The sequence below is a fragment of the Trachypithecus francoisi genome, unplaced genomic scaffold, assembly GCF_009764315.1.
Source record: "Trachypithecus francoisi isolate TF-2019V2 unplaced genomic scaffold, Tfra_2.0 Lachesis_group3, whole genome shotgun sequence".
In the NCBI taxonomy this organism is placed as follows: domain Eukaryota; kingdom Metazoa; phylum Chordata; class Mammalia; order Primates; family Cercopithecidae; genus Trachypithecus; species Trachypithecus francoisi.
In genome coordinates this window covers 44260149-44273529 of record NW_022681468.1, presented here as the reverse complement: position 1 = coordinate 44273529, position 13381 = coordinate 44260149, and the positions used below count along the sequence as shown (strand labels likewise).

General features: G+C 35.7%; 1 protein-coding gene across 2 annotated transcripts in view; it reads left to right on the top strand.

Moving 5' to 3' along the window:
- Positions 1–13381, top strand: part of MNAT1 (MNAT1 component of CDK activating kinase) — a 244754-nt gene that overhangs the window by 183011 nt on the left and 48362 nt on the right. The window lies entirely within an intron of this gene.

Sequence of the window (13381 nt, the reverse complement as noted above, 5' to 3'; positions counted from 1 at the left end):
GCAGGTTTTGGTTAATAGATATTTTCAGTGATGTAATGGGAACTTTTGGCAGTGAGTCAGAATATAATGGACTGTGATTAATGTTTTAATAAGTAGTTTTCTATTTCTTATGATGTAAAGGAGAAATGGTTTCCTGCTTGGATGGATAGGAGAATAGCAGGTGTGCATATAGTGTTTTTAAAAAAGAGTTGGGATACTTTACTTAGAATAACATTAACATTTTTATTTGGTTACAATTTATTATCATAGGAGATGCATATGTTACCATAGAGACCTAAAATTGATTTCGAACAATAAAATTAGGAGATGATTACTAACGTTCTAGTTAGATCTCTTATTTTTTGGCCTTTAGTTTTCTTTGAAGCTTTAACTTGAGGTCTCTGTAGTTTGATCTTGCTTCTTACTATAAGCTATAAGGAAATCAGGGATCTCTACAGGATTTAGGATGTTTCTGAAATAATAAATTTCTTAAAACTTTCTCTAGGGAAGGGAGAGGGGACAAAAAGAAAACGGAAAAACTTTCTCTCAAGTTTTTCTCTTAAGGCTAGGAAGTACAGATTGTTAGTCAAATGGAATAGTGGTCAAGTAAGATTTCTCCATTGCAAAGGCCACAAGTTCAACGTATAAACTCAGTAGTTCAGAAATTTGGAAAGTTAAACCCAGGAGATTTTGTCTTGGAATCTGAGAAAGATTATAAAGACAAACTGGAAGAAATATTGGTATGCCAGACTTGAAGGTCTGATTCACAGTTTGCTTTCATTTTTTTGTGATTTAATTTTGGCAACTTACATGCAGTAAATATCTGTTATTTTATTGTAGGTGAAGAGTCCTAGGGCTTAGTAGATACATTCTACTTGGGAACAGTACTTTACTACCATAGATACTTTCTTTCCCATATTTGTGAATAAAATTGAGCATTTGTTCAAATGTACGCTTTCCTGGAATAAAGTTTATGGTTTTTATTCCTGTCTCAAAGCGATCCTGATTCCCAATAGAGGACCTAGAGTAGCAGTCTCAAACCATATATCAGAATCACTTAGAGGGTTTACTAAAACAAAGATTGCTGGGCCCCACCTTAAGAGTTTGTGATTCAGCAGGGCTAGAGTGAGACCCCAGAATTTCATTTCCAACAAGTTCCTGAGTATTGCTGATGCTGATGGTTAAGGACCATACTTTGAGAACCACTAGTTTAATCTTGGTTAATAGTCTTCTAGACCTTTTTTGTTATCTTACGTATTTTTATTATACGTATTTAACAAAAATGCTTCTGTTACATTATTGTTTTGCTACCTGTCTTAACCTACTATATCTTATCTTTACATTTTATACTTTACATTAATACTTTAAATGATACATGTTTATCCATTGCATCATTAAAGTATTTCATAACATAACTTATTTAACCTGTCTTCAATTAGACATTTCGGTTAGTTTTCATTTGTTGTCTTTATAAATAGAATCTTGCTGAATTTTTATGTGATCTTCTAATTATTTCATTAGCAAAAATTCCTGGATTAAATGATGGACAATGGCATGGCATGGTGGCTCACGCCTGTAATCTCAGTACTTTGAGAGGCCGAGGCGGGCAGATCACTTGAGGCCAGGAGTTTGAGACCAGCTGGGCAACATGGTGAAACCTCGTTTCCACAAAAAATACAAAAATTAGCTGGGTGTGGTGGTGTGCATCTGTAATCCCAGCTACTCTGGAGGCTAAGAACCCAGAACTGCACTCCAACCTGGGTGACAGAGCAAGACTGTCTCAAAACAGAACAAAACAAGATAAAAATGATAGATAAATTTATAAGGCCCATTTGAGCTGTAAATGACTTAACATCTGGCACTTGAACATTAATGAATATTCTGACTGCCACTTTAAAAGAGGCAGAAGAAATTTAAATATTAAAACAAAAGTTTGTTTCAGGAAACAAGTGTTTTACCTCTGTTTCAAATAGTGTAATTTTTTTAGTGATGAAAACTTCTGTGACCAGTAGATGTTTCTAAGTCAAAAACGTTTATGGCAGTCTTTGTAACTGTAATGAAACTGGTAGAGAGTAATAATAGTCTGTTTTTTGTTTGTTTGTTTGCTTTGGGGGATATTTGCAATACACTTTATTGGTATGTCACATACATGTAAAGTTTATAATTCATGCCAGAATTTATATTACTAAGTTTGTGCTAGTATTAAAGAGCTTTTCAAAATTCAGTGCCTTTTTTTTTTTTCAGTTGTACTCCATGCCTTGAAAATAGCAAAACTGTGGTATAGATTAAGATGAGGAAGCCTTTTTTTTCCTATTTAGAACTATAATAAAAAAAAAGTAAATTGAGACATTGTTTTTAATTTGAAAAAGAGAAATGAAATATTTATTCATCTACTTTTAAAATGAGGAAACAATAATATATATGTGAAATCTTTGTTCTATACTGTAAAACTAGCTACACAAATAACATCACCCTCCCTGACTCTCAAAATAAATACTAAACCCATACAGAGAAAACTAGTCTGAAAGAGAGATCCACAGATGAGAGATCACTGAAAGGTGTCCAACATTGGGGATGTTGAGTAAAGCAAGACAGGGAATGGGTGAGTGAGGGCAAAAGCTGACAACTTGGTCACATATTAAAAGTAGGTACTAGAGGCCGGGCGCGGTGGCTCAAGCCTGTAATCCCAGCACTTTGGGAGGCCGAGACGGGCGGATCACGAGGTCAGGAGATCGAGACCATCCTGGCTAACATGGTGAAACCCCATCTCCACTAAAAAAAAAATACAAAAAACTAGCCGGGCGAGGTGGCGGGCGCCTATGGTCCCAGCTACTCGGGAGGCTGAGGCAGGAGAATGGCGTAAACCCGGGAGGCAGAGCTTGCAGTGAGCTGAGATCGGGCCACTGCACTCCAGCCTGGGCAACAGAGCGAGACTCCGTCTCAAAAAAAAAAAAAAAAAAAAAAAAGTAGGTACTAGATCAAATTCAGTCTGTCCTATTACATTGCCCATTTCTAGAACGCGTATTTATAACATGAATTAGCTCACACGTGAATGGTAAAGAGTGGAATGATATCTGTATAATGTAGATTCCACATTGTAGAAGTTATTTTGTTTGCACATGATTTTTCCTAGTAAGTAAATGTGTTACGTTGTTAATTAATAATGGCAGCTGAACTTGGATACAGTTGGCTCTCTATTCATGGGGTCGGCGTCCATAGATTCAACTAATGGCAAATTGAAAATACTTGGAGGAGAAAAAAGATAGTTGCGCCTATATTGAATGTGTACAGACTTTTTTCTTGTCCTTATTCCCTAAACAATACATGACAATACCTATTTACATAGCATTTATAATACATCGTATTAGGTATTATAAGTAACCAAGTATATGCTCCCTGGTGTCCAGGGGGATGAAAAATAAATAAATAAAGTATATGAGAAGATACGCACAGTTTATGTGGAAATACAGTGCCATTTTATATGAGGGACTTGAGCATCTGCGGATTTTGGTATCCTGGGGGTGGGTTTCTGGAAGGAATCCCCCACAGATACTAAGGGATGACTGTATATGGAAACAAAAACACAATGAGATGCATCAAGCCAGAGAGGAGTAAAGAGAGCGCTGTACAGGATGTCTAGTTATACCATGTTCTTCCTTTTGGCTTAGTTTTGCCTTGCATTCTGTCTTGGAAGTGCTACTTGTGGAATTCTTCCCAAGTTTTGTGCATTTTGCTCATTTTCATAACTTAGCAACCTTATCCCTTCCTTACAATTACTTCCATCAAGTTACATTCACTTTTTTCTTCCGTTTCTTATAAAACCTACATTTACTATATCATCTATTTATTTGGAACTTAACCAAGCTTTAAAAAATCAACTGTGTTAATACTTTTGGGAGGAATAATTAATGTTTTTGTTGGGTCCCTGGTTATGTCATCTTTCATGTCTGGCTTCTTTCATGTTTTTGACATTCATATTGTAGATTTTGTGTGGACTGTCCCCTATTTCACTTCTAATTTTTAAGTTCACTTTTGGCAGAATATAAGATCTTTCAAGAACAATTATGTTATCACAGAAATGGCTGAGTAATGTTATAGAACTCTGGATCATAGTGTAGGCTCAGTCAGAAGCACTTTAGCACATAGAATTGCTCAGTGTAAAAGGAGATCTTTTGATGGAAATTCAGTCATGATTGTGGACCTTCATCACAGTACTGTTCATTTGGCCCTACTCTCTAGTTAGAAATCCCTAATAGTTAAAAGGTCTTCTCCAGTTATGAGGTAAACTCATTACCTCAGAAATCACCCTTATTCTACCCACAAAGAGTTAAAAGAGATATGAAAAAACCAGAGTGCATTTCCTACTCTCACACACCACATAGCCGATACTTCTGACACCACATTTTTCCCCTACACACCACCCAAAGTAGTTCTCCAGTAGACACCAACTGGGTGTCCTCTAATTCAGTTCCTTTCTAACACTGTCTACCTGAAGATAGATACCACAGGTTAAGGGCTCAGTCTCATAAGACTGCCCTCCACTTCAGATGCCAGTCACAAGTAGTAGGTTGTTACCCATACTTCTGACCAAACCAGATATAAATTGGGGATTCCCACAAATCCTTCGTCAGTTTTGATTAATTTGCTAGGGCAGCTCACAGAACTCAGGGAAACACTTTGCTTAAGTTTATCCATCTATTATAAGGGATATTACAGAGGTTATACATGAACAGCCAGATGGAAGAGATGCATAGTTGAGGAGCACAGAGCTTCCATGCCCTGTCTGACATGCCATGCACCCTCCAGGGACCTCCACAAGTTCAGCTATGCAGAAGCTCATCCAAACTCTTCATACAAATCATCATTTTGGATTTGTATGAAGGCTTAATTATGTAGGCTCAGTTGGTTATATCATTGGCCATTGGTGATTAACTCAACCTTCAGCCTCCTCCCTTCCCCAGGCGTCAGAGGGTGAGGCTAGAAGTTACAGCCTCCTAACTACATAGTTGGTTCCCCTGGTGAACCAACCCCATCCATCCTGAGGCCATTCAGGAACCCCCAAGATTTGCTTCCTTCAAACAAAAGATGCTCCTATTACCCAGGAAATTCCAAGGGATTTAGGAGCTCTGTGTCAAGAAATGGAGTCAAAGACCAAATATTAGAACAAAAGATTCTCCCTGCAACCCTATCTATAAGTTTATTAGCCCTGTGCCAGGGACTGTGGGCAAAGACCAATATGTATGGTTCTTATTATTTCAAAGTTAATTTACATGTTCAAAAGGAGAACTCTATCTTCTGACTTGATGTGGGCCTTTTTGAGATACATCTCCTTTATCAGAGGTCATCCTTTGGGACCTATTGCTTATTTGGCCCTGTAAAAGGCACTCAGTCTGGGATACTGATTGAGGTTTAGACACAAGGGGCAGACTTGCAGAGTCTATGATGATCTACCCAGTTTCATTAAGTTTAGTGTGCTACTACCGAAGACTTAAAGCTATCTTTAAATTTATTGAAGTAGAATTTACATACCACAGAGGTAACCCATTTTAAATATATGGTTCAGTGATTTTTGGTAAATTTACCAAGTTGTACAACCATCACTACAATCAGGGCCAACTTCATGTATGTGTAACCAGTACAGTTTCACAGGGTCCCATGCCCAGAAAGGAGCCCTGAATTCACAAGGGGCCCCTGTACTTGGAGTTTAATACTCTGTGGTTGTCATCTTGAATTCTTAATAATTTTATGTTTAAATTTATTATTTTGTAAGTAAAGTCTGATGGGACAATCAAACATGGTCTAGGGGCTTTGAACCATGTGTTCTTCCCTCCTTGAAACATGTTCTCGACCACCTTCTTTCTGTTTCTACTCATTGTTGTTGCCTCTACCCACAGTGAGGCTGTGGACACAGGGAAGGTATATGCCTTGTGTGCCTCTGAGGGTCTGCATTTACCCAAGGAGTATCTCATGACTGAAGGATATGGCATTAAATAGCAAATAAAGTACCATGACAGGTCAAGAGAGAGACCCTAAAAGAAAGGAAAAAAATGTTTTCCCTCTTTTTAAACAGAAGCCTGCATTTTTATTTTATACCGAACCTGACTACACTCCAGTTTTAGAACCTTCCACAACCCCAAAAGATCCATCATGTTAGTTTACAATTAACCCCCTTTCCCCTTTCCAAACTTGGGCAACCACTTACCTCTTTTTTATCTCCATAGACTTGCCTATTCTAGACATGTGATATAAATAGAATCATAAGTATGTGGTTTTTGTGTCTGGTTTCTTTCATGTTTCTGAGGTTCATATTGTGGTATATATCCATGTTTCATTTCTTTTTATTGCTGAATAATACTCCAGTGTATGGATATACTACACGTTATCTATTTGCTTATCTATTCGTCAGTTGATGGACTTTTGGATTATTGTCACTTTTTGGACACTACTAATAATGCTGCTATAAATATTCACATTGTTTGCATGTATGTTTTCATGTATCTTGAATATATACTTAGGAATGAATGCTGGATCATGTAGCAAATTTGTATTTAACTTTTCAGAAACTGCCAAACTGTTTTACAAAGTGGCTATACATTTTACATTCCTATTGGCCTGAGGGTTTCCATTTTTCCACATCCTTAGCAATGTTTATTATTGTCATTTTGATTATAACCATTGTTGTGAGTAAAAATTGGTATCTCATTGTGGATTTAATTTGTGTTTCCCTCATGGTTAATGATATTGAGCTTCTTTTTATGTGTTTATTACCCATCTATATATCTTCTTTGGTGTGATGTCTGTTCAGATCTTTTACTCATTTTAAAATAGGGTCATTTGTCTTATTAAGTTACAAGAAGTTCTTTTTTGATGATGTGGTGTTTTTTAATAAAAAAATTAACGGTCAGTTAAAAAAATGAATGTCGTTTTACAAAGCACTTGCCATATATGTATCTTATAATTCTTTATATATTCTGGATATCAGCACTTTATTAAATATAACTTGTGGCTGGGCATGGTGGCTTATGCCTGTAATCCCAGCACTTTGGGAGGCCGAGGCAGGCGGATCATGAGGTCAGGAGATCGAGACCATCCTGGCTAACACGATGAAAGCTCGTCTCTACTAAAAATACAAAAAATTAGCTGGTGTGGTGGTGCGTACCTGTAGTCCCAGCTACTCAGGAGGCTGAGGCAGGAGAATCACTTGAATCTGGGAGGCAGAGGTTGCAGTGAGTTGACTCCATCTCAAAAATATATATATATATATATATATATAAAATGTTTTCCTAGAGTGTGGTTTGTTATTTTATTTTTAAGTGATGTCTCTTAAAGCATAACACATTGAATTTTGATGAAATTCAGCTTACCAGTTTTTTCTTTTATGGATCATGCTTTCGGTGTTGTATCTAAGACACTTTTGCCTAACCAAAGGCCATGAAGATTTCCTCTTATATTTTCCTGTAAAAGTTTTATAACATTACCTCTTACATTTGGGCCTCAGATCCATGTTAAATTAATTTTTGTATATGGTATGGGGTAAAGGTCCACATTCATCATTTTTGCACAGATATCCAATGGTCCCAGTACCAGTTGTTGAAAAGAATATTCTTTCCTCACTGAACTCCATTTAAAGCCATGTGTTTTGCCTATTATCCCCAGTAATTACTAGTATAAGCAAAACTATGTGATTATCGAGTCCTGAACTTTTTCTTGACCTGTGGAATATTGCCTTTTCTTTTCCTGAATTACACATATTTACCTATCTGTAATAGTAATAGTGAGCTTTAGACAGAGGTGTTTGTTAACTCTGAGGGATTTCTAGTTCTAAATAAGAAAATTATGAGGAATGAGGCGAGAGAATGGCGTAAACCCGGGAGGCGGAGCTTGCAGTGAGCTGAGATCCGGCCACTGCACTCCAGCCTGGGCGACAGAGCGAGACTCCGTCTCAAAAAAAAAAAAAAAAAAAAAGAAAATTATGAGGAAACATTTTATATCTTCCTGTCAATTTATAATTAAATTTTGAAATAAGTATTTATTATTACTGTTTTACATCTACAGGGGTCTCTGATTCCCAAGCCATGAAACATTCTGACAGGAACCACCTTCTTTTAACCTAAAACAAACAAACACCTAACCTTCTAATGCCAAAAGGTCTTAATTTTATTTCAGTCTTTAAACTCAAATTGTTTGCATTCAGAGGTCAGAAAAATATAACATGCTTTGGTAAAGTAAAACCAGCTTCCTTAATTACTTTTCCAGGTCAAAAAGTAGAGGTCATTGAGGCAGTGTTTAGTTTTAGCTGTGTTACAAACACTATCATCAGTCAATTCCAGGGTATTTGCTTAAGAGGACATCCTCCTTCAAGATCTTTATTACTAAAGATTCTTCTTCCGTCTTTATTATTATTATTATTATTTATTATTATTATTATTATTTGAGTCTGTTTCCTTCTCTAGATAAGCTTTTCTAAGTCTGGGAACATCTCTTGTTCATTTTTGTTTCTCCATCTCACTATACTGTACCCCATCCCCTCATACCTCATCCCACAGTGTCTTGATGGCACACATGATTCTGAAATGACTTTTTAAACTGAAGAGAATTTAAGAGATATAATGGAAAGAAGTATGATATTGCCAAGTGCCAAGATTCTCCTTCATTCTGAAGTATATTAAGTGTAATCATACTGGGTGCAAGAATTATGAAGAACAACTAGCCATAATTCCTCTTTCAAAAGCTGACAGTCTGGAAAAGGGAGATTGTCATGTAAACAAGACATAATAAGAGACAGTCAAGGAACATTTCATAGAGATATGGACATTCGACTTCGTTTTAAAGGATAAATAAGAGTCTTCTAGTAGCATGAACAGACCATTCCGTCAGAGCAGAAGGATTCAGAGATTTGACAGAACAGGGTGCCTTGAGGGAAATGTAAGTAGTTCAGTCTGACTGGAGCACAGGGTTTGTAACATAAAGTAACAAGAAACTAGTTAGGATCAAATCATGAAGAATCTTATTTATCATATTAAGTATTTTGAGTAGTACTCCTTTCCCCCTTTTTGTTCCTGTGTGTCTTAAATCAAGGTTGAAAACCACTGCTGTTTCAGTAACTAGACTCTGGACCATACACTCTTAGTAATAGGTAGCTATGGAAGAAGTTTAAATAGTTGAGATATTCAGATTTGTATTTTAGAAAAAATACCTTTGAAGGCAGCAGTATGGAGGATGTATTTGAGAAGGCTGAAGTAAAATAAAGTGCCAAAATAAGAGAGTTGTAAGCAGTGAGGATGGAGTTGAGAGAATGGACTTGAGACTGAAGGGATAGAATTAAAAGGACTTGGCCAGTGACTTCAGGTTGCAGCGTAAGGAATGAGTCTAGGAAAATTCCAAGGTTTTTGGCTTGAGTGTCTGGATGGCTCCGTGATGACTTTCATAGGGTTCAGGCTACCTTCAGAGTTTTGCACAGCCTATAGAATATGCCACTTAGACACAAGTCTTTGTGTGAGAGCTGTAGCAGGCATCTGAATGACTAAGGCAGCTGCTCAGGCTTGCTTTCTCACTACTCACTTTTGTTGCCTGTGTCAGGGAAAGGCCAGGGAGAGAAATCACTGGGGACAGGGGCTGCATTTATTCTGCTGCCAGAGAGTATGTGCAGCTGCCGCTTCCTTCTGATTCACCACTACCACTTGCCACAGCAGCTGGGCTGGACCAAAATAGGTAGACTGTAAAAGATTCTGTGACAACAAAGCCCATTGCAGCACTGTGTGTAACTTCGAATGTTTTTTATTCATGATATTTCTCCAACTTTTTCCTTATTTCAAAATATGTCTGTAGATATATATATCTTAGACCTGAATTGTATATTTAATTTATACTACACTTAATATTTTTGATTTAGTCAGTGTGGGAGAATAGTACTACTTACTTTAATGCATATCTATGTATCTATCTGTCTATCTATCTATCTATCTATCTATCTATCTATCTATCTATCTATCTAAAACCTTTGATGCTATGAAAAGAGTTGCTTAATTGTCAAGGTAGAAGATTTTTAAAACATCCTCAAAGTTGTTTTTTTTTAAGAAAACAATGGTGAATTAATTATATATTCCCTTAAATACTGAGCCTACTTTTTAAATTTTTTGATTCAGTCATTTTGAGAATTAAGTGTGTTATTTGTCCATTGAATTATTTGTATGTAAATATTTGCCATTTCTAGAATATTCATACTTCTTACTCTTACTAATTTTTTTCTGATCAAAACTTCATATTATAAGGATGTTAGTTTTCATCAATTTTATATTATCAAGTTTTCTAGTATATGTCTTTAATTTTTGCTTGTACAAAGCAAAAGTTTCCTGTATAGAAAGGTAGACTTAAAAAATTTTCCTTTTTTCTTCATCATGTTCTTGATTTTGCAGCTGGTGATCTGTCTGAGGAGGGCAAAAGCTTTCTCAAAGACTATCTTTGTTGGGGGTGGTTATTATTCTATTTATGCTTGTTGGTAATCTAAGAAATAAATGTGTCATTAACAAAACAGTGGTATAAAATATGTTATTGTATTAGATTAACAATTCCCCACTGGTGCTCTACTCTTCTGCTTCTGTTTTCTTAATTCATGGAGCACTTCACCATTTTGATTAGGTAACTAGGGCCAGTCCCCATCATACTTGTGTATGGAATAATCTTGTTTAGTCATTCAATGTATTTTCACCTATATAAGCTTGCTTTTAGTGTTTAAAATCACAGCTTCTTTTTTTTTTTCTTTTTTTTTTTTTTTCTTAAAGCAGGTGAACCTCTAAGTAGTAATTAACATTAGGTTAATGTAACTTTTCTGATCATTAGTAGAATTGAAAAATGATAGAGAATCCTTTTCATTTTATGGATCCAACTGCATTTTTAATTTGTTTCCTGCTCTATAGCTTTATAAAAGACAGATACTTTCAAATTGGCATGATACTGTTTCTAGTTACAGATGGAAAAAAATTAGCTTTTCTTACCAAAAGCATGCAGACACTTTCTTTTTTGTACAAATGCTTTTCCACCCAATGACATCAGGAATTTATTACTTTCCAGAAATGATTTATCTCAAACAGGTTATATTAGAGTTCTGTTATCTTTTTTCTTATGTGAGTTAAGTCTAAAATAAGACTGACACACTGACACACTAGTTTTTTATTTGCTCATATTTCTTAAATTTTTGTTTCATTTGTAGTATAAAATCACCTTTTTAGATAATAATATTTAGTTTTTCTTCTATCCTTGTAAAACTACAGCAGCCTTAAATTATGCTATAGATGTTCATTGTTGTTTCATCATAAAATAATAAACACTTGCATTCCAGAACTGTAATTCCACTTAGTATAGCATTTCATTCCATTTTTTAAAAAGAGGTTTCCATTTTTAGAAAATTTGAAGGTCTTTTTACCTCCTTTAAATACATGGTTAAATAATAATTAATATAGTTCAAGGAACTATCTTAGGTGGAGTGTGCAGGTATTTCAGCTCTGTTTTTTTCTTTTCTTTATTCTTTAAATGTTAGATAGATTTTAGTTTACCACTTTAGAAAACTATTTTTAACTATTTTTATATATCTCATATCGAATGCCAGTTAAGAATTTTATTCTGCGCTACTGACATTAATTCCCAACAGTTAAACATAATATATGTCCATACAATTGTTGTTTATATATTTCTTATCTCGTGCTCTAGGATTTATCATTTTTAAAGCTATGTGTTAGAGATCACACTTATTTCTGAATAGCTGCATATCAGTGTTTTTGCACCATAATTTGGTGTATCTATGTTACAATTTAAATATTTTCAGAAAATTTGATTTGATAAATATAACAGTAATCTTAAAAACAAAACTTTGAAGATATATAAATCACTTTGTAAATATTCATAATATGCAGTACAGTGTAGGAGTTGAGAGAATAATTTTTGGAATTATGTTGCCTGAGTTCAGATCTTGGCTGTTTTGCTTCATTTATAACCCTAGGCAGGTTACCTACCTAACATTCTGTGTCTTTGTTTCCTCCTTTATGAGATGGAGATAATAGCTGCAACTATCTGATGGGGTTGTTTTGAGTACTAAATGAGGTAATATATGGAAGATCCTAGAATACTGACTGGTAGAATATTGAAGTATAATATAGAAAGTCCGGTCCCTTAGAATCTATTGTATTATACTGTTTTTGGGTCTGTTGAGATTTCCTATCTTTCCTTTCCCTCCTTTTTTTCTTCCCCTAATTTGATCAATTAGACGTATCAACACAATGATAAATTGCTGTATTGACATTCTTCCTTATAATTTTGGCATTTAGTTCAGTGTAGCATTTATTTCCTAATTATTGAAATAAAAGGGCCGGGCGCGGTGGCTCAAGCCTGTAATCCCAGCACTTTGGGAGGCCGAGACGGGTGGATCACGAGGTCAGGAGATCGAGACCATCCTGGCTAACACAGTGAAACCCCGTCTCTACTAAAAATACAAAAACTAGCCGGGCGAGGTGGCGGGTGCCTGTAGTCCCAGCTACTCGGGAGGCTGAGGCAGGAGAATGGCGTAAACCCGGGAGGCGGAGCTTGCAGTGAGCTGAGATCCGCCACTGCACTCCAGTCCGGGCGACAGAGCGAGACTCCGCCTCAAAAAAAAAAAAAAAAAAAAAAAAAAAGAAATAAAAATTCAGTTTATCTTTAAGGAAGACTACTTGCTTTTCTAATGTTTTGAAGCAAACAAAGTAGCGGGTAAGATGTTTTGTCCCAATGATTTTATTTGTGCTCTTAACACCAAGGGAAAGTCACAGGTTAAATTCTTAAAAAGAATGTTAAGGAACAATGTAAAGAAAATAAGGGAGTACATGATTGACAAATTATCCCATTTATTTATTTAATAACAATTTTAATTGTTAAGAAAATGAGATGTCCTTCCTTTGTTATTTAGGTAAAAAGCATAATCACATCTAAAACATGGATCTAGCCAATCCCATAGCTGTTGACAGTCTGAAGTCCTACCCATAATCGTTTCTTTTCCTTGTTTACCTCCCTGCTCTAGTTCTGTGCTATGGTATTCATTTGAGAGATTCTGTCCCACCCTTTGTTACCTTGTATATAGAATTTTTTTCACTTAAATGGATTCCCCAGAAAATCTACTCACATTGTCTGGAAGATTTAAGGGTTACAAGGAGGGATCATATTCATATTACCTATGTCAACCTACAAAAAGACACTAGAGAAAATTATCTCTAAATATGTTTAGTTTTCTTGGGAATAAGAAATAAGGATTTTAAAGTGGAATGCATGAAAGGGCAAGCCACAAGTGCATTCAGTGAGGGAAGAGTAAAGGAAGGCTTTTATTAGCCAAAAGTGGAGATGTACATAAGCTGCTTAGAAAGAGAGTTTATTGGTTTCA